Below are 19,116 nucleotides of genomic sequence, written 5' to 3' on the forward strand. Positions count from 1 at the left end.
TTCTTATTTAGACAATGCCTGATAACTGTTTTAATTGTGTATAGTTTTACCGTGGTTAGAGTTATATCTTTTCCTTTTTATTTAGACAAAAAGGGAGGAAAATTGTGGGATAATCTCTTTGAACACTGTAAAGATGTGTCTCTGCCAAAAGTGCCTTCTGATTGGTTTAATAAAAAGTTGAATGGTCAATATGTATGCAGGAAAAAAAAGGTCGAATTTCTAGGGAGAGAGAGAAACCCTGAGAAGAAGAGAAGTAGGAGACACTGGTAAGGCAGGAAACCAGCCAGGCATACAGTACAGAGAGGTACACAAGCCATGTGACAGAACATAGATGAATAGAAGTGGGTTAATTTGTGTTATAAGAGCTAACTGAGAAAAAGTGTAAGCTAAGCCTCCATGTCATTATTTGTGGGCTGGCAGTCCAAGAAAGTCTGACAAGAAAGCTTACTATATTGAATAGACGATCCTCAAAGAGGACATTTCATTTTTCTGCTCCCTGTTGTGTATGTACTGTGAACAAGTTCTGGACTTCAAACCAGTGGCTAGTTAGCTTGCTCGCTTATTCTCCCTTTACTTTCTTTAAGATACATATGCAACACTGAAAAAATATGCTGAAATGTTCCGACATGCCAAAATTATAGTTTAGATTTATTTTTTACATTTCCATTACATTTTACAGAGAGTATATTAAAATAAAAACTTCTGGATACTCCTTTAGACCTTGAAATAGCAGATTCCTAGACAAGTATAGCCTGGAGAGGCATATTTTAAGATATAGAAGAACTGATGCACATAGATATGTGACAACTGCTCATTGTAAAGTTGTCCCTCATTTAGAAAATGTTCCACACTTCTATGAATGGATTTTGGGTCATCAGTAATAGCAGTATATAGACTGTAAATGAAATAAATATTTCTTTGCTTTGTTACAGATGCTTAGAGATTTCAAATAAATTCTGTGTTTTTAATTTCTTGGTAAATTGATTGATTGCAATGTATTGGGGGAGTGAAGAAATGAAGACAGAATCTGTTGTAACTTTAGTAGACTATCTTGATATGATGCTTTACTAACTGCCTCCTTGTAATATATATATATATATATATATATATATATATATATATATATATATATATATATTCTAAATTCTTCCTCTGAGCCTGCCCAAAGGGTGACCTGGGCAAAGCTTGTGACATCTATAGTCATACTATTCAGGGAAGAAGAGAAATGTATGTAGACTGTTTTATTTCTTGGGCAAGAATTTGAGTACCATTCTGTGGTACTGAAAATAAGAAAGAATTATGACCCAGGTAGTAAAGCATGATAGATGGCTTGGGGAAGGCCAGTTGGCATTTTTATTTACCCTTTCCCATAACAGAACAACACGAGGGCACTCACTCAATTGGGGGAATCGAACAGCAGCACATTCAAAACAAATGATAGGAAACTTCACAGCCTGTAATGAACTAAAGACCCTGGCTACAGATTGTCAAGGGAGATTACTGAAGCAATTAAACATTTGTGAGCACATAATGATAGCATATTACAATCCAAGTAAGTAGAAGAATAAATTCGACAATTTTGGTCAAGGTTGGCTTCTTTTTCTTTAACAGGTATCTGTCTTCCTACTTGAAAAAAAAATCCAGTCTTCAACTAAATACATAAAGCCCTGCTTACATTCAACTATTGATGGAGCCACTCTTACCAAGAACCATTAAATGTATGAAAAGAATGAGGTGGTCTCCACAAGCAGGTCACTCTCATGTTTCAAGATTGGATGCAAAGAGCTCTTGGGACAAAGCAGATTAATGTATTTGCTGCTAAGACTTACGATACACAGCATAACACTAATGATACGCTGCTGTATTTGAAGGGGGATACCACAGAGAGAATCTGTAGGTAGATTCCTGGAGCAGGATTCCTTATGCATTCTTCCTCCCTGGGAGGGCTTCACAGAGCATGTTTTTAGTGCAGCAATGAGAAGGAAGGAACACACATATAGTGCTTCTATCCAGGAACGTCTATTAGAAAGTCAGTACCTCCAGGTTCTATTGGGGATTAGCCTCAAAGGTGCTCTCTCAATAGACCAATATTTTTTACTCCAATAAATAAAGTGGGTGTTCAACATAAACAATACTGTCTGCACAAACAGTCCAGCATGGTGATTCTTCCTTCTCAGTTCAACCTTCCAAGCAGCTCTTTCTAGGGCTTACATTCTCTAAGTTCCTATGTCAATTCTTTTCTCTGTAAGGGTTGATAAAAATTAAGCTATTGAGATTTGGGGATTAGAGGGCCCCTCAGTTGTAACTGAAACTGCTGTCCATTGCTCTATATACCACACTATGGGAAATAAGTTACTGAACAGTATATAAGAGAACAAATCATTCCACTTGCTTTAAGGTAAAGATAAACATGTATCATCCATTTCTATAAAACTTGGTGTTCTTTACTTTCCCTTTATCAGTTACTTCACCCACTTTGCATCATCACTTACGTGTAGCCTGAACCTTGATATTAATTGAACTCCAAATGAGAAAAATTTAGGAACTTCGGAAATCCAGCCCTAATATTTGTTCACTTATTTTATAGCTTTTTTTTTTGTTAGAACAAATATACTTTCTGTGAAAGGTAACCTTTTAAAATTCTTGATAAACTACTACCATAAACACAGGCACACAAATGTTTCCTAAATTTTCAGTTTTTAAATGTATCATAAGTCTCCAGATCCCAGTATTGAAATACAACATTGGATTTATTTCAAGACTGGAATGCCAGTGGGTTGATGAATAAGATAGTAATGCATTAACTTCCAAGTATGATTAGAATATTAGCTCTGCATGCTGACATAATAAAGGTTTACAAATCTTGTTAAGATAATTGGCCTTCAATACATTCAATAAATGCATTTATCTGACTGGAACCAAGAGGTCAACTTGTAGAGCTTCAATAGCTTGCACCATGGTTTGTGTGTGTTCATGTGTGTGTAAGTGAGTGTGGAGGCCAGAGGACAATCTTAATTGTCATTTCTCAGACATTAACCACCTTTATCTGAAAAAGGGTCACTCGATGATTTGTTATTCAGCAAGTAGGCTAAGCCTGCCAGCTCAGAAACCTGTCTAGCTCTGCTATAGATCTGTGATTACCAGTGTGTACTACCATGCCTAGTTTTTTTTTTTTTTTTTTTTTAACATGGCTTTTGGAATTCCACTAAGTTTTCATGCTTGCAAGGGAAATCCTTTACCAACTGACCTATCTCCCAAAGCCCTTGAATCGTGTCTTGCCCCTAGTTATAATTCCTTGAAAAGTGACTTATTTAAAATGAATGCATGAACTTTTTAAAAGAAAAAATTTGTACGTCCAAATCTGTTTAAGAATCTGAATGGCCCTCCTCTGCTGCCATGGCGCCCGTGAAAAAGCTTGTGGCGAAGCGGGGCAAAAAAAAGAAGCAGGTTCTGAAGTTCACCCTTGATTGCACCCATCCTGTAGAAGATGGAATCATGGATGCTGCCAATTTCGAGCAGTTCCTCCAGGAGAGAATCAAGGTGAATGGGAAAGCTGGGAATCTTGGCGGAGGGGTTGTGACCATCGAACGGAGCAAGAGCAAGATCACTGTCACTTCCGAGGTGCCTTTCTCCAAAAGGTATTTGAAATATCTCACCAAAAAATATTTGAAGAAGAACAATCTCCGAGATTGGCTGCATGTGGTCGCCAACAGCAAAGAGAGCTACGAGCTGCGTTACTTCCAGATCAACTAGGACGAGGACGAGGAGGAGGAGGACGAGGAGGAGGAGGAGGAGGAGGAGGAGGAGGAGGAGGAGGAGGAGGAGGAGGAGGAGGATTAAGACACATTGGTCTGGAATGTTTTGTATTAATTCATAAATAAAATTTAGGAACAAAAAAAAAGAATCTGAATGGCTCAAGGTTGAGTTATTCAAAAATCAACATAATATGTTTTTGTTGGGGGATATTTGATCACACTGTGAACCTTGAGTTTGTATTTGCATTAATTAAATAAAGTTAACCTTGGCTTAGGAGGCTGCATTAGCAACTAGTTGACAGAAGATAATCATAGAGCATCATGGGGCATCTGGGAGAGATAGAGAGACACAGGAAGTAGTAGGGTGGGGTTTGGATTGAACAGCTTTTTCTGGTTTGCCTGAAGCAGAAGCAAAAGTCTTTCGGAGACTCCAGCAAGTAGAGAAGGTTAGCTATTTGCAAACCAACTTCTCTAAACTAGCAGGTTTTTACCCCAGCCTTTGATTCTTGGGTCTTATATATAAATAAAATGATAGAGATTTAGTTAAAGCTACCTTTAGCAGCAGCAACAGAGCCAGAACAGGATTCCCACCAGGCTGCCATCTGAGCAGCCAGCCACTGCTAGAGAAGCAGGCCTGTAACTGTGGAATTGCAATTGCTGACTGAAATAGCAGTAGATTAAGGCACTGCCATTGTACCCAAGTTAAAACAACACATTTCCTTTTCATAAGGCCTACTCATTGAGTACATTTCATTGCCAACTGATCTTTCCCAAACATCCTGGTAATATTATTCCATGGTTCAAAATCTTTGAGAGGCTTCTTTCAGCTTGGGAATAAATCTCTAAGTCCTCACCACTATCATCACACCTAATCTGGTCATAATTTAAGTTTCCAGTTCAAGAATGAATCAACTGCATAGCCTATGGCAGCTGTGTTGATATTATGTATGTGATTTATTCCACTGTGTCTCTAAGCAAGATAGAACAACTAGATTGGCCTACATCCGTCACTATTTACTGAAATTATGCCCATTCTAGGTCTATAGAGCATAGTCTGTCATAGTGAATGCTATTCATACCCCCATTGAGGTCTTCTTTAAACCTGGATAGAGAGGGGTGTTCTTAGGGATTTAGTTAGGGAGGTGCTGCTTTCATTGCTCCTGAACAATTCATCAAAGCATTCATACCACCATGAATCTTCTGAGTTCTTTCATATTGCTTAAGGTGCTCTAGGATACTCCAGTGTCTAACCTTGTCTACAGGGAAAGCCATTACCCTGACAGCTTCTACTGTATGTCTGTCCCATGAAATCCCACATCATGAAAGTATGTTTCCATGTGATGCTCTTCCCTCATTACTCTCATGATGCACTCCCACACCTATCCTTTTGGAGCTTTCCTGAGTACATTAGACAGGCCCTTTGATTATTTTGGTGAGCCAAGTATTCTTTCTATAAGCAATATGAAATATTTTCTTTTCCTGGTAATGTTGAAATCCATCCTCAATTATTGATCAGAAGGCCCTAAGCAAAGACCAGATTGAATAAGCATAAAAAGCAAATATCAGGTGTGGTCTTATGTTAGTCCTCCAGGCAAAGGAAGAAAGGTTTGCTATGGCAAAGAGATGAGGAATGTTTCTGCCAGCCATTTTGTTTAGGGTAATTTAGGGATTAAAGCTAACTCATGCTCCTCAGTCAAATGCTTCAGTTTAGACCACAGTTACCATGCCCTTCCTTAAGAGTTTTGATGCAAGATCTTTATTCAGGATAGATATTCAGTTTCCTTCACAACCCTGCTAACTTTACAACTAAATCGTGGGGATGAATTTCAGTTTTATTTATTCACTTTCTTGCTGTAGGAAATAAAATGCTTTTAAGCATCACAGTGTATTTCTTTTTTTTTCTTTTCTGGCATTTTAAAAAGGTGATTTTGAAAGAAATTGCTTTGGAATAAAGTCAATACTTTCCAAAATCCTTATAATTATTGCTAAACTCTCACTACTGGCTTTTATAAATTACTATACAAACTATTTGTTTTGGATTTCACTGTTACTTCACTACATGCCATCATAGGTTACCATTTTAATAATTTTGCTGCTTCATTATGAGACAGAGGTGAAGAGGAAGAACTAACTTTTCCCCAGGTCAATGATTTGCCTACATGGTGCCACTTGCTGCTGCTTGTACCTACTGATTGTGACTGTTCACTGCTTCCAAACACAAAGGGATGTTAAAGTTCTTAGAGACTTGCCCATGATTTATATATTGGGAGAAAGCAAAGGAATCATTGGCTAGCTGATTGGTGACAAGTATGTAGAGATTTTGTACTCAGTTACTTAAGCACCATGGAGGAAATTGTATTTGTTTGAGCAATGAGTGATCTTTTCCTAGAGTCCCACAATTTGATGCAAGCTGGTCTGTAAGAAGTTGAGAGAACATAGGAAGACATACTGCAAAATTTTAAAATAATGGATTTCCACCTTTATTATCTATATCTTTTTTGTTTGTAAGTGTATGACTCACAAAATGTTTATATCAATTAGCATAGCCTTAGAAATTTTTATTTACTAACCACTTTCAATTTTCTGAAGAAAACAAAAATGAATAAGCTTAATAAAAATTAAATTTCAAAATAAATGTGAATAAATACAAATACACATGTCTGGTAAATCTATTTTGCATGACTGTCTATATTATAATTGGAAGAGGTATTTCTGAAGCAAGCAAAGTTAGAAAAATTGTAAGGAAACATTTGTTCCTTTTCTTCATTATTCTGCCAAGTTCTATTAAATGAGAACCATGTCATCTAGGAAACATTAAATTCTTGTTTTTGTCCTTCTCAATGACTCCTTCTGTCAAAGAGACAAGACTTGGATGTTGAGCAAGATATAGAGAAGGCCTCAGAGATCCACCCCCTCCATGTTGTCCTGATGGAAACATGAAGTATAATCACTCTCCCTGACTAAATATTCATCTTTTCTGTGATAACAATGGTGCTGATTGTAGAGGTTTGTCTGGCTGGAAAGGCAAAGTATAGTTTGCCATTTTTTGAGTGTGCATCTGAATGGGTGAATATTACCTTTGTTTGGAAACCAGGTAAGCAAATCTCACCCTGAGTGGCTCCTATATCTGAACTAAAATGTCTCAAGAACAAATAGGAAATTCTGTACCCAAGCTGTTCTACACTTACAGAAGAGGAAAATGCTTATGGCTATATTGCCAGTTTACAAACATCAGGTAGTCTTTTTCATATGCATTTAACAACTGGTAGTTAACGATGTGGAAATTTAAGTACTACTATATTTTTGTTCAGGAAAGTCAAGTGACTATCAAGTGCTTAGATTAACTTAATGAATGCTTTCTTTCATGACATCAAAAGCTGTTACACCAAAGTATAAAACTTGTACATGTCAACGGGTACCATGTCACATTTTGATATAATGTATATACTATATAGTCTTCAAGTCAGGTTAAATATTTCTACCTACCAAATGTTCTTATACATGACATTCAGAAGTCTTTTGCTCTGGATTATAGAGACATATCGTCCATATTATTGTCAAACTACCCAATGGTCTTGAGCAAATTAATTAAATTCTACCACTGAGCTGTATCTCTAGCAGTGTAACCCACTGATTTGGGGCAAAGGTGCTAAAAACACTGGAGTAACATTGAGAAAGGAGAAATGTTTTCAACACATAGTGCTGGGGAAAATATGAATCCTCGTGTAGAAAAATGAAACCTGACCCCTATCTTTTCCTAATCACTAAATGAACTAACATGGATTCAAATATTTAAATCTAACACAAATACTGGAAGAAAATAGAGGAAAATACATTAAGATATTAAAAAAGGGCAAAGATTTGGGTTTTGAGGTTATCACATTGCAAGCATAAGAAATGAAATAAAAAATAGATAAAATTCCAGCAACCTTAAAATTTTCTATAGAAGAAAATGAAACATTCCTTAGAATGAAGGGGCAATGTACAGAGTGAGAGAAAATGCTTTCAAAGGATACATTTTCTAAAGGGTTGATATAAAGAATATATAAGGAACTCAAAAAAGTTAATAGTAAAAGAAAGATAATCCAATTAAAGCCCAATTTAAAAATGGACAATTAACCTAAATAATATCCTCAAAAGACACACAGATGCCTGAAGGTAGATGAAAAGGGTTCAGTGTGACATGAGATATACAAACATTTTAGGACCCTGCTTCATATTGTCAATACATGTAAGTTTGAATGTCCATATATTTTCCAAATATCTCTGGAATTTTATTCATCAGAGAAAATTATAACATGCTCATTTTGTGTATATATATACACATATATGTATATATACACACATACACATGTGTGTGTATGTGTGTGTGTGTGTAATACAAAATTGTCTGAAATTCTGTGAACAAATATAGAAATATTTAGCTTTCTTTTTTTCATTTATCTCTTAAGAAAAATGATGATAGCAGTTCAGGGTTAAGTATTTGTGACACCAATCTCCTATTGTTTCACAACTTCATTAGTAACTTCTAAGACCAGGGTTAAATATATAATATCAATGATATTTTTCTATTCAAAGCAGAATTTTAAAATACATTATAAGTTTCAGACCCGTCCAAATTTAAATGGCCTAAAAATCTCACCATAAATGGGAATGTCATCAGGAATACAGTAAATTATCTACTAATACAGTCTTCAGAATGGTAACCAAGACTTATTTGACAAAATTATCTCCTCAGACTACTGAAACAACACATTATCTTGAACCCTGTGAGCGTTTCAGTGTTTGATGACATTTTTAGAGTTGTGATTACATCTTTACCACTTTTTCTCTCTCTCTTTCCCTATTGGTTCTTTATCACAGTCTCATATAGAAGACAACATACTGGCTTACAGAGTTGTTTTCTAGTGCTTTTTGTCTGTGTCCCTTCTGCCCCCATGGGAAGAAACCTAGTAGAAAAATAAAACTGTCATGTCACTATTAGATGCCACTTTAGGTGTCATAGTTTACACAGAAAATCATAAATGAAACTAAGCAAAAATGATACTTCTATTTTGACTTTCATGACTCTGAAATTGCATATTGAGGTTTTAGTTCTCTTTTGTAAGCAATCAAAAGGATCAAAGCCCTTGTTAGGCAGCTCAAGGAGACACAGAACTGTTTAAGATCACCATTAACTAGTGTGTTTTTTTCTTCATTATTGATGGATAAGATGGTAACAATGCGAATCACAGGGCTTGGGTGGGAGGATGGTTCAGTGGGTAAAGTATTTGTTGCATGAGTGTGAGGACTTAAGTCAGATTCTCAGAACCAAAGTAAGGCTAGACTTAGTAGCACAGCTGTAATCCAGTTGCACATCTATTAGTAGATAAGACACAGTAACATGAGACTCCCCTTGAAGCTTGTGGGCCAGCCAGTCTAATGTACACAGCAGTAAATAAGAGATCAGACCCTGTCTCAAATGAGATGGAAGGTAAAGGAAGAAATCTGAGGTTGTCCTCTGACCTTCACATGTATGAGGTCATAATGGAGTGCCCCCTCAAACACACTTGCATGCATTTGCACAAAGATTAAAACAGAAAGCACAGAGCTAAAAAAAGGATAGAGGTTTTGGGTATCCCTACATAACCACTCTCATAGAAACTGCTTACCATTGGCATATTTCTTGTGATTGAAGGTTTTGTTTTGTTTACAAACTTCATTTAGATGGATCTTGGAATGTTTGATCTTTTGTGACTGGTTTAATCTTCTCAACAAACTGTTTTGTAGAATTATGCATGTTGTTGTAGTGATCATTAGTTTATTCATGTTTATTGCTGAGCTGTAGCCAATTATGTGAATATATTACAATTTGTTTATATCTTCTTTGGTTGGTGGGCATTTTAACAGCATTTGGCTGTTTTAATGAAGTGTTGGGATAACCCTTTTACAGATATATTTTATTGTTCTTGGATAAATACCTAGGGGTAAAAGGGCTGAGTAATAAACACATTTCTTTGTATGAGATTGCTGCTTTTAAACTAGGTATTTTATACATTTCATGAACAATATCTGAGAGTTCTAGTTGCCCCATCCATCTCCCTTCCTACTTCAGTCACTGCTAGTCATTTTCATCTTGGCTACTATGGTACACAGCAGTTATCACTCATGGAGATTTTTATTTGAGTTTTCCTGATGACTATGGAAGTTGAGTATATTTTATGTGTGTACTGTTCTTTGCTACTGGCCATACAGATGAGCTTCTGTTAAATGGATGTTTAATTTTATTTTCAACTTTGAAACCTGTGGCTATCTGCTTATCAAATTATAGTTCTCTTTTTTATATATTTTGAAAAATATTTTTAGAAGATATATGCATTTGGAATGTGTATGACCACTTTATAGCTTGTCTTTTAATTCTTTTCAAAATGTCTTTTAGTAAAGATGGGTTTGTAAGAAAAGAGGGGTATATCTGCAATTTAAAACCAGGAACACTTAGCTACTAAAAAAAAATATTTGAACAGGACTTTTTTCAAAATAACAAGTAAAAGATGTCCTAAAAGTGAGTCCAATGAGTTCATATCTTTGGTGACATTATTTTCAAGTGTCATAGGAAACTCCTCAGTGCCTGGTATTCTTAGAGACATGGAGGATGAAAATAGAAGCTAAGTGGAAAATGCCATCCCAGGTAGCTTTTTTGGGACAATGCCAAATTGAGGACTTTGGATATTGTGTCTCAGGGTTGGAAATGAAACTCAGGGTAAATTTAGGCCAAGGGGGATATTGTATTGGAGCCAAATCTGGCAAGGTTTGTGGCAGGGCACTGTCAGGGAAGTATGCTTGCAGAACTGATAACATTGGGTCTTTGCTGCGGATATGGCATCATATGCTGATATGAGACAGGCAAGGTAAGGCAAATTCTTTATGAAACTGATGCAGTTTAAGTTTGGGTTCCTTCTGAGACCTTGAGAGGGCACCTTGTTATATGTTAACCTGATCCTCTACTCCTTATAAAGACAGAAAAAGAAGAGATTCAAATTACAGCGTATTAAGACCACAATCTTTCCCATTATGATTTCCTCCTTTTTTTAATTTTCCCATTTATTGGTTAATTTCGAGTGTTCTGGGTGTTTTGCAAATTAAGCAAGAAAAGTTGAAATGCCATTACATTTACATTTCTGTTTCAAGGATTGTATTTATGAGGCTCACAGGTATCCAAGTTTAACTACTCACTTGTTACTTATCTTGATAGAGAGAAGACTTCTGGCCATAGTGCTATATCATCCAATATATCACTGTCTCTGGTGTTGTGACAGTACAATGAAGGACCCAGAAGTTATACAGTGGTGTTACAGTGGTGATATTTTTTATTCCACATCCCACTATCACATGCATAATGGAGAAGAAAGATGATCTGGAATATAAAGGCCAGAAACTCGTCTGTGGAATAGCACTTGGTGTTCTGAAAGGCAAAAGCTTAAGTGATGGATCCAGCTTTTGTTGATACTCAAAAATCATTTCACAATTGTGAGAAAGATGATCAGCAGTGTACACAGAACAAGATTCAAACAAATTTTAATGTTTTGCTTTTTGTTGAAATGATTAAAATAAAAATATATATTTCTAAGGCATAGGACTACATAAATGTTACAAAAGTTAATAGTGTTTGCTTTTGTGTAGCAGTAGGTGTTACATGTCCCAATATTTGAGACTTTGCTTAAAAATTTTTGACATTTCTTATTCTGAGGGAATTCAGCCATCCAGCCAAAGGCCAAATGATGTTGTTGAAACAGAAGAGAAAAGCATGTTTTAAAAAAAGATGTGTTGTGCACAAAGCTTCCAAACATGCTCATCAGCACTAAGTTGATTGATGTACTGTGAAAATGACCAGATTACATAATCATGTGGCTCAGTCCTATGAGGTGATGTCTTCCATTCATTTGGTTCTTGTTTAAACTATTTACAGATTTTAATTAATTTTTAAAAATAACTAAATCGATAAGGCACTTGAGCTGTTTAATAATCTTGTTAATAGAGAGAGGTGGTCATATAAATACATTACAAAAGGTTAAATTTTTGCTCATTTGAAACAAATTGTTCATGTAAATAAGGAGAACAGGCTCAGAGAGTATCTGAACAAGATCAACTGACAACTGAACATGATGCTTTAAAAACTATTTAGTGTTAGTCACTCATAAGAGTCTGCTAGGTACTCTGTATCCTTTAATTTTTTATTGCATTTATACGTGTGTGTGTGTGTGTGTGTGTGTGTGTGTTTTCAAATGCAAGCATGTATGTGATGGAGTGCATGCGGAGATCAGAGGACAGTGCTCAAGAGTAAATTCTCTCCTTTTACCATGTTGGTCACAGGAATCAGACTAAGGATGCCTTGTTTAAGGACACATGTCTTTGTTCACTCAACCATCTTGCTGACCATGCCACATAATCTTACAGGTCACATAGGTAAAAAAATTGGTAGAGATTCTAAAATAAGCACAGAATGATCAAGGATGACTTCTGCATCTGAAAACACCTTTTCTAATCCATCAATAACAATAGAAGCTTAACAATATAGTTTTATTCTCATTATGACGCCTTTTTATAATATGTGGTGGTACACTTTTATATTCAGACTTGGAAGGAGAAATTCTCAAATTGCTTATAGTCATAGTCCTTGGCAGATGAACTGAGAAGCTCACACATGTACACAGAGGCAGAGTGTCAACCACATGGCTAGACACCGGGGAACTTCTCATGAAAGTTTCCCTGAGCTCACTGAGACCTGGATCAGTCTCAGTACTCGTAACAATGCTTTATCTTAGGAGCTTGTATCTTGCACCATCTTAACATTTGAATTTCATGCAATTTTAGACTTTACTTATGAATTCCTTCAGCATTCTCACCCCTCATACACTTACTAGACATAGTGATATTAACATAATTCATTAAATCAAAACAAAATTAAGTATAAAGCAACTAAATACCTTATTGATTAACAATGCATCCATGGAGACTAAGATAATTGCAGGGTTTTCAATGTCTCCCAGGAATCAGAAGCAAATGGAACACATTTTTGAAACCAAACTCCTTCCACTTTTAAATATACTCTGAATTAAAATAGTCATACTTAAAAAAAAAAGAGGCTCCTTTACTCCATATAGGAAAACAAAATAACTCTATACACAAAGCACATATAGCAACCTGTTAAAAACAACCCTTTCAGCATCTGCTTGAGCTTTTCAGACCTTCTGTTTACCTCTATTATTGATTGTATTGCAATTATCATTGTTATTGATAAAAGCTGGGTGATATCTGAAAGAATTTTAAAGAGGATGCTTCAGGAAAGCAGACACCAGTGCAGCCAGACATGATAGAGGGGCTGCTAGCATACAGACTAGAATATAAAGCATACATGTAAAATTCATCATCTCTTATTTTCTGTCCACTGTCTCTTCTCCAAAATACTGTTATATCCTACCAATGGATATTCTCTCCTAAAATTCAACAGACATTTAAAAATATGATGGAGAAATAAATAAAAAAAACTTCCATTTTCACTACTTTAGAACTTCATGATAAGCAATGCATAAATGCCTTTTCCTGAATTTGGAGATTGTCTCTGTAGGCAACAGGCAATTTGGTGAGGATGAGGAGACAGTGAGAATAAAGCACCTGTTTTAAATGAACTATGAGTGGACTCAGCTTGAATAATGAGTAGTGATAAGGAGAGAGGAGTACCAAAGAAAAACTAGGAGAGAGTCAGCGATGAACTTCATTATGCTGCCTCCTGCCTCATTAAAGACTCTGCTTACATTTCCCTGCTGTGGGATGGTCTGTATGTGCTCTGATTGGTCAATAAATAAAACACTGATTGGCTAGTGGCCAGGCAGGAAGTATAGGCGGGACTAACAGAGAAGAGAAAAGAAAGAACAGGAAGGCAGAAGGAGTCACTGCCAGCTGCTGCCAGGACAAGCAGCATGTGAAGATACCAGTAAGCCACCAGCCATGTGGCAAGATATAGATTTATAGAAATGGATTAATTTAAGATATAAGAACAGTTAGCAAGAAGCCTGCCACAGCCATACAGTTTGTAAGCAATATAAGTCTCTATGTTTACTTGGTTGGGTCTGAGCAGCTGTGGGACTGGCAGGTGACAGAGATTTTTCCTGACTCTGGGCCAGGAAAAAAAAAAAAAAAAACTCTAGCTACATTTCCCAATTCCTTTTTCAGCAGCACTGTCTCATGTGATAGTCCTTCCCTATTCTGAAGGAAAGCAGCTCCCCCTTAGACACTGTTTTGTGTTTTACTGAGAATTTTCTCCCTCCCTAAACGTCTTTTTAAAATATGTTTGTAGTTGCCTCTCCATGCACTAAAGTACAAATAGCATGAGAGCCGGCCCTTTCATATCACTGTTCCACTTCTAGGCTTAGTAGAGGGTGAGGAAGTATTTCAAAGGTGTATCAACTACACTCCAGGACAGGCCCCATGCCCAGGAATAGTTAGCCAATGAAAATGAACTCAGTGGTATTTTTTAGGCTTTTTGTTTCATTTTGCTTTATTTTAGCATCACTTTTTTTTTGTCTTATTGGTCTTTTGCCTGTTAATTTTGATTAGCATTTTTGTGTTTTTTCTGAGGTTTGATTTTAGCTTTATTTTGGTTTATTGTTTTTAGTTTTATTTTTGATAGAGAGAGAAGAAAGAACATGAAGCTGGGTAGATAGGGAGGGTCTTCATGGAGTAGGGGAGGGGAAAACATAATCAAAATACATTGTGTAAAAATAAAATTAATAAATCAAAGAAATATGTATCCTGAGTTCTTAAATTGTATCAATGTCTTGATTTAAATACTTAAAATCATTAAAGGAGGACTCAAAACACGTGTTAAATACCCCGTTTCTATGTTCTGATTTATCGGAAACACAGGCCAAAAGTACTAAACAGATGCACATCTAGTCCTCTTTCTGCATTAGCATCTATGTTTCTTAAACAGAAATGCATATTTGCCTTCGTTTTAAGCAAGGATGAATTTTTGGTGGATTGTTGTCTTCCCTAGTAGTAAATTGTACTCATTTGTCCACTTATATTCTCCTCAGATCTTGGGATAAAACAAGATCCAGGAAATGTTACAACATATTTTCCATTTTTGTTGATTATATTCAAATTTCTAATAATTTGATAAAATGAAAAAGTAGGACAGATAAAGTTCAAAAGTCACAAAACAGAAAGAAAAATGCATTTCATAAAAAAGGCATGTAATGAATGTTTCTGAACTAGCAGTCACATGACTCATTTTCTCCAAGCCCATGCGTAGTATCAGTTTAATAAAATAAATGTATCTTTTTCCATCAATACTTTCAATTTGGTAAAATGGTTAATATTAATAGAGAAAATTGAACAGAATATGAATACTGTAAGAGAGATGGGAGCAAAAACAATAATGACTGAGTATAGGCAATGTTTTCCAATTACTGGATTTATTTTCTTCTTTCAGTTAGACAAAAAGAATATAATAGAAACTGTACAAGAAAGAGACACAGTACAACTGCCTTAAATAAGATGAATAAATTGAAGTAGGTTCTCTTAGGTTCTGGTAGTCACAGCTCTAACATTAACTCTGTGAGATTATTAGTAAATATCTTTAGTAAGTAGCTCTCAACTTCCAATTGCTTTGCACTCCAGAATTTTGTACAGATCTGTTGCATGAATCCTAAATGGTCTTATAATAAAAACATGGAGCCAGATATCAAGGTAAATGCTGAAAGATCATAGAGACAAAGGAGCAAGCCATAGCCACTTCTCACCTCCTCAACTCCTCAGCAGGTCCTGTCTCCAAGAATCCTCAGACTGAATGCCTCTGAGTCCTCAGACAAAAGGGCTCTCTAGTTCCCGCTCCTCTTGCCTTATATGCCTTTTTCTGCCCAGTCATTTCACTTCTTATCTCAGCCTTCCTAGTGTTGCGATTAATGGTGGATGTGCTTCCCAAATACTGGGATTAAAGGTGTGTGCCACTATTGCCTGGCTCTGTTTCTCTCCTAGACTGGATCAATCTCATGTAGCCCAGTGTGGCCTTGAACTCACAGAGATCCAGATGGATCTTTGCCTCCCTAGTGCTAGGAATCGAGCTGTGTGCCACCACTGCCTGACCTCTATGTTTAATCTAGTGGCTGGTTCTGTCCTTTGATATTCAAACAAATTTTATTAGAGTACAACCAAATATCACCACACAAATCTAATGTCTATGCATTATATGGAGATTTCTCACATTTATCCTTGGATATCCTATCAAAAGCAATTCCAAGATGTGTCATTACTGTGCCTACTTCCCATCTCCACCTGCGTCACCCTTTTCCAAACCATGGTCATTTCCTTCCTGGATTCAAAAATGATGTGATAAATGGTCTTCTTGCTTCAATCTTATTTCCTCCATACTTTGTCTATATAGCAGCTAATGCATTGTTTTAAAATAATGAATGAAACTCTTCAGTGAATCCCAAACACCATTTGAATAAAATCTACATTATTGGTTTCTACCCACCTCTCTGTATTAGCCACAGCATTTCCCTGTTTTGGCAAACTACACATTTCCTAACATGTGAAAATGATGAGGTTGTTATTGTGTTAGTCCTACTGCTGTTAACATCACTTCCCATCCTCAATCCTATGTTCTTTGCTTCACTTCCACTACACTAGAAAGTAAAATCCTACTTGATATTCTTTACAGCATCTGCAATATCAGAAAATCATAATTATTTATCTGTACACAATCTTCTCCTGCTCTCTTTTACAAAATATTCTACAAAATAACTCATTAGGAGAATAGAATTTCTTATTCCCTATTATCACCTCCATGCTCCTGGATAATGCTTGCTGCAAGGTTAATGCTTGAGAAATGCAGAGAATATAACTGATAGTAGAGTACTCAGCCTGAATTAATATAGCTAAACTACAACCTCTACACCTAAGGCTCAGGGAATCCAAGAAGAGGGGCAGAAAGGTTGTAGGAACCAGAGGCCCAGGACATCTGCTATGTGATTGTGTCATTTTCTTTTTTATAGAAATAGAAACTACACTTAAGAAATCTCAATAACACACATGACACCTAAGTTGACAGTCAATGTGGATGAAAGAGATCTTACAAGGCTCCTTCCTAAAAGAAAAGCCATAGGAAATTAATGACTCCTGAAAGAGGGAAGATCAGTCCCTCCCAGGGATGAGCACCCTAATCAATTGTCCAAATCAAGTGGTCATGCATATATAGAAAGATGTGAGCAATACTAAATGTTTTCACTCTGTTATATTTATATAATTATATATGAATCCATATAACAAAATAATTTAAAAGAAAGAAATGAGGGGTGGGAAGATCAGGGGTATATCTGTGAGGAATTATTGGGAAGAGTGGTATAGGGAGCAAATATGATCAAAATACTTTATGTGAGATTTTTTCAAAGAATTAATAATAATAAATATTATATTACATGTATTTGAATGGATGAATAATGAATGAATCACAAAAGAAGAACAATAAGAAAATCTCATTTAGCTGGAGATTAAACTAGATTTTCTGCATCACTAATAACACTAGAGGTTCTTCTATTAGCTATCTAACTATAGCATTAATCATTGGAGTCAAGATATTTCTAGTAGATGATTAATGTTGTATTTATCTTCAGAAATGTATCTTTTGGATTGTTTCTCAACATCAAAGCATAGAATGTTATTGTCTCCATTTCGCTTGGCTTTATGTGAGAGATTACTCAGTTTTTCATACCTGTGCCCCTTTCTTCAGATTTCAGTGCAGTTTTCTCTATTGACACTCACCGGGGACTTACAACTGACTTTTGCCCCGGATTCTTTTTAAGGTGATGCTAATTAGAGGAAGAAGATAGAATTTGTTGGCAAGGCTAGGACACCTCAACACTTTTACTTGATGACTGGACCCCTTTCTTTATACAATGAATAGAATAAGAATTAGACAAAGATTACAGAGCAAGGGCAAAGTGACCCAGGATAGAGATGTAGCCGGTGATTCTAGATTTAACACTCCTGAGATAGAGGCTAAAATATGTTTTAAGAGCCAGGACAGGTAAAAATCATTTTGGATTCCAATCTTCAAAGCTAACTCTATCTTGAGTAGCTGAATGATATGTACTAGTCTTACTACAGCTAAGGCAAAGTTGCAGTTGGCTGTGCCACTATTGTCTGTATTTACTAAGATTGAGAAGATCATTTCTGTATTGAGCATCTGCTAGCTGAAGATAAAAGAAGTTCCACTTCATTGTGCACTAATGTTCTCATTATTCTATTTGTTCCCAGAATAATGGAACACTTTTCATATGAAAGGGATGGACTAAAACAGCCAGAATGTCTCACTCAAAGAAGTGCCAAAATTCAGTATGTTATGACAAAGAATTTGCTTTGAAATTAGACCAGAAATTCCAATCTCTTCCTTACTTCCCTAAGCAGTGTGAAAATGAATGACAATTTATGCTTATGGCCAAATTGTCCCAGAAATGGTCCTTTGCTACAGCAGATACTCAAATTCCGTTAGAATAAAGTCCATCAGAGGCAAATTTCTCTAAGCATTTGTTCTGTAAGCACCTCTTTTCTCATAACGGCTAACTCTAGAGCTTTTCCGTGAAGCTGTTAAGGTTTACTGAGTAAATAATGCCCACTTTACCATGCTTTAACTAAGCATTCACTTCACAAACAATGAGATGGCATCAAGGGGTAGGAAAACAAAGCATTGTAAAAAGCCCCTGAAGATAATATCCTTCCAAGGACAAAAGCATCCAGACAAATAACCTTTCATATTGTAAGTGCTTACCATAAATATTTTAAGGCACAGAAAATGCATTAAGACAAGAAAAATGTTTAAGTTGAATAAAGTTTGAATTTGATTTGAGTGTTTGTAGAATGGGTGGGAGGAGGTCATTGGCTTATAACTCATTTTTTAAGTTGTTTTATTTTAAATATTAAATTTCCTAATAAAAATCTCCGTTCAATATTTTGTCAAGTATATGGTCTCCTATGAAGCTAAATGACCAAAAAGAAAAGAAAAAAAAGGTCCAATTCAATTAAAATTAAAGAGGAATTGGTGAAGTAAAGAATTTAAATGGTTTTAAATGTTAATTTAATGACAGCCCTTTACTACCTCATGCGCAAAACTCGTGATTAGAATTATAGATCTTGCTGCCATAATTGATGCTACATTTATGGCTATTACTAATTTTCTGACAATATTTGGGAACAAATTTAGTTTCTAGCACCTGCTATAAACTGCAAAGCTTACATTATCAGGTTGTTTCTTACATACCAGTTTATACATAAGTGGCTTTGTTGTACACAGTCTACAAATGTAAGCATATGAATTCATGACACA

The 19,116-nt window shown here is 35.9% G+C and overlaps 1 pseudogene; it reads left to right on the forward strand.

Annotated features, from left to right (window-relative positions):
* Nucleotides 1-3,388: 3,388 nt before the first annotated feature.
* Nucleotides 3,389-3,770, forward strand: LOC102919405 (large ribosomal subunit protein eL22 pseudogene; annotated as a pseudogene).
* Nucleotides 3,771-19,116: the final 15,346 nt, after the last annotated feature.

Source organism: Peromyscus maniculatus, chromosome 1 (assembly GCF_049852395.1).
Source record: "Peromyscus maniculatus bairdii isolate BWxNUB_F1_BW_parent chromosome 1, HU_Pman_BW_mat_3.1, whole genome shotgun sequence".
NCBI lineage: Eukaryota > Metazoa > Chordata > Mammalia > Rodentia > Cricetidae > Peromyscus > Peromyscus maniculatus.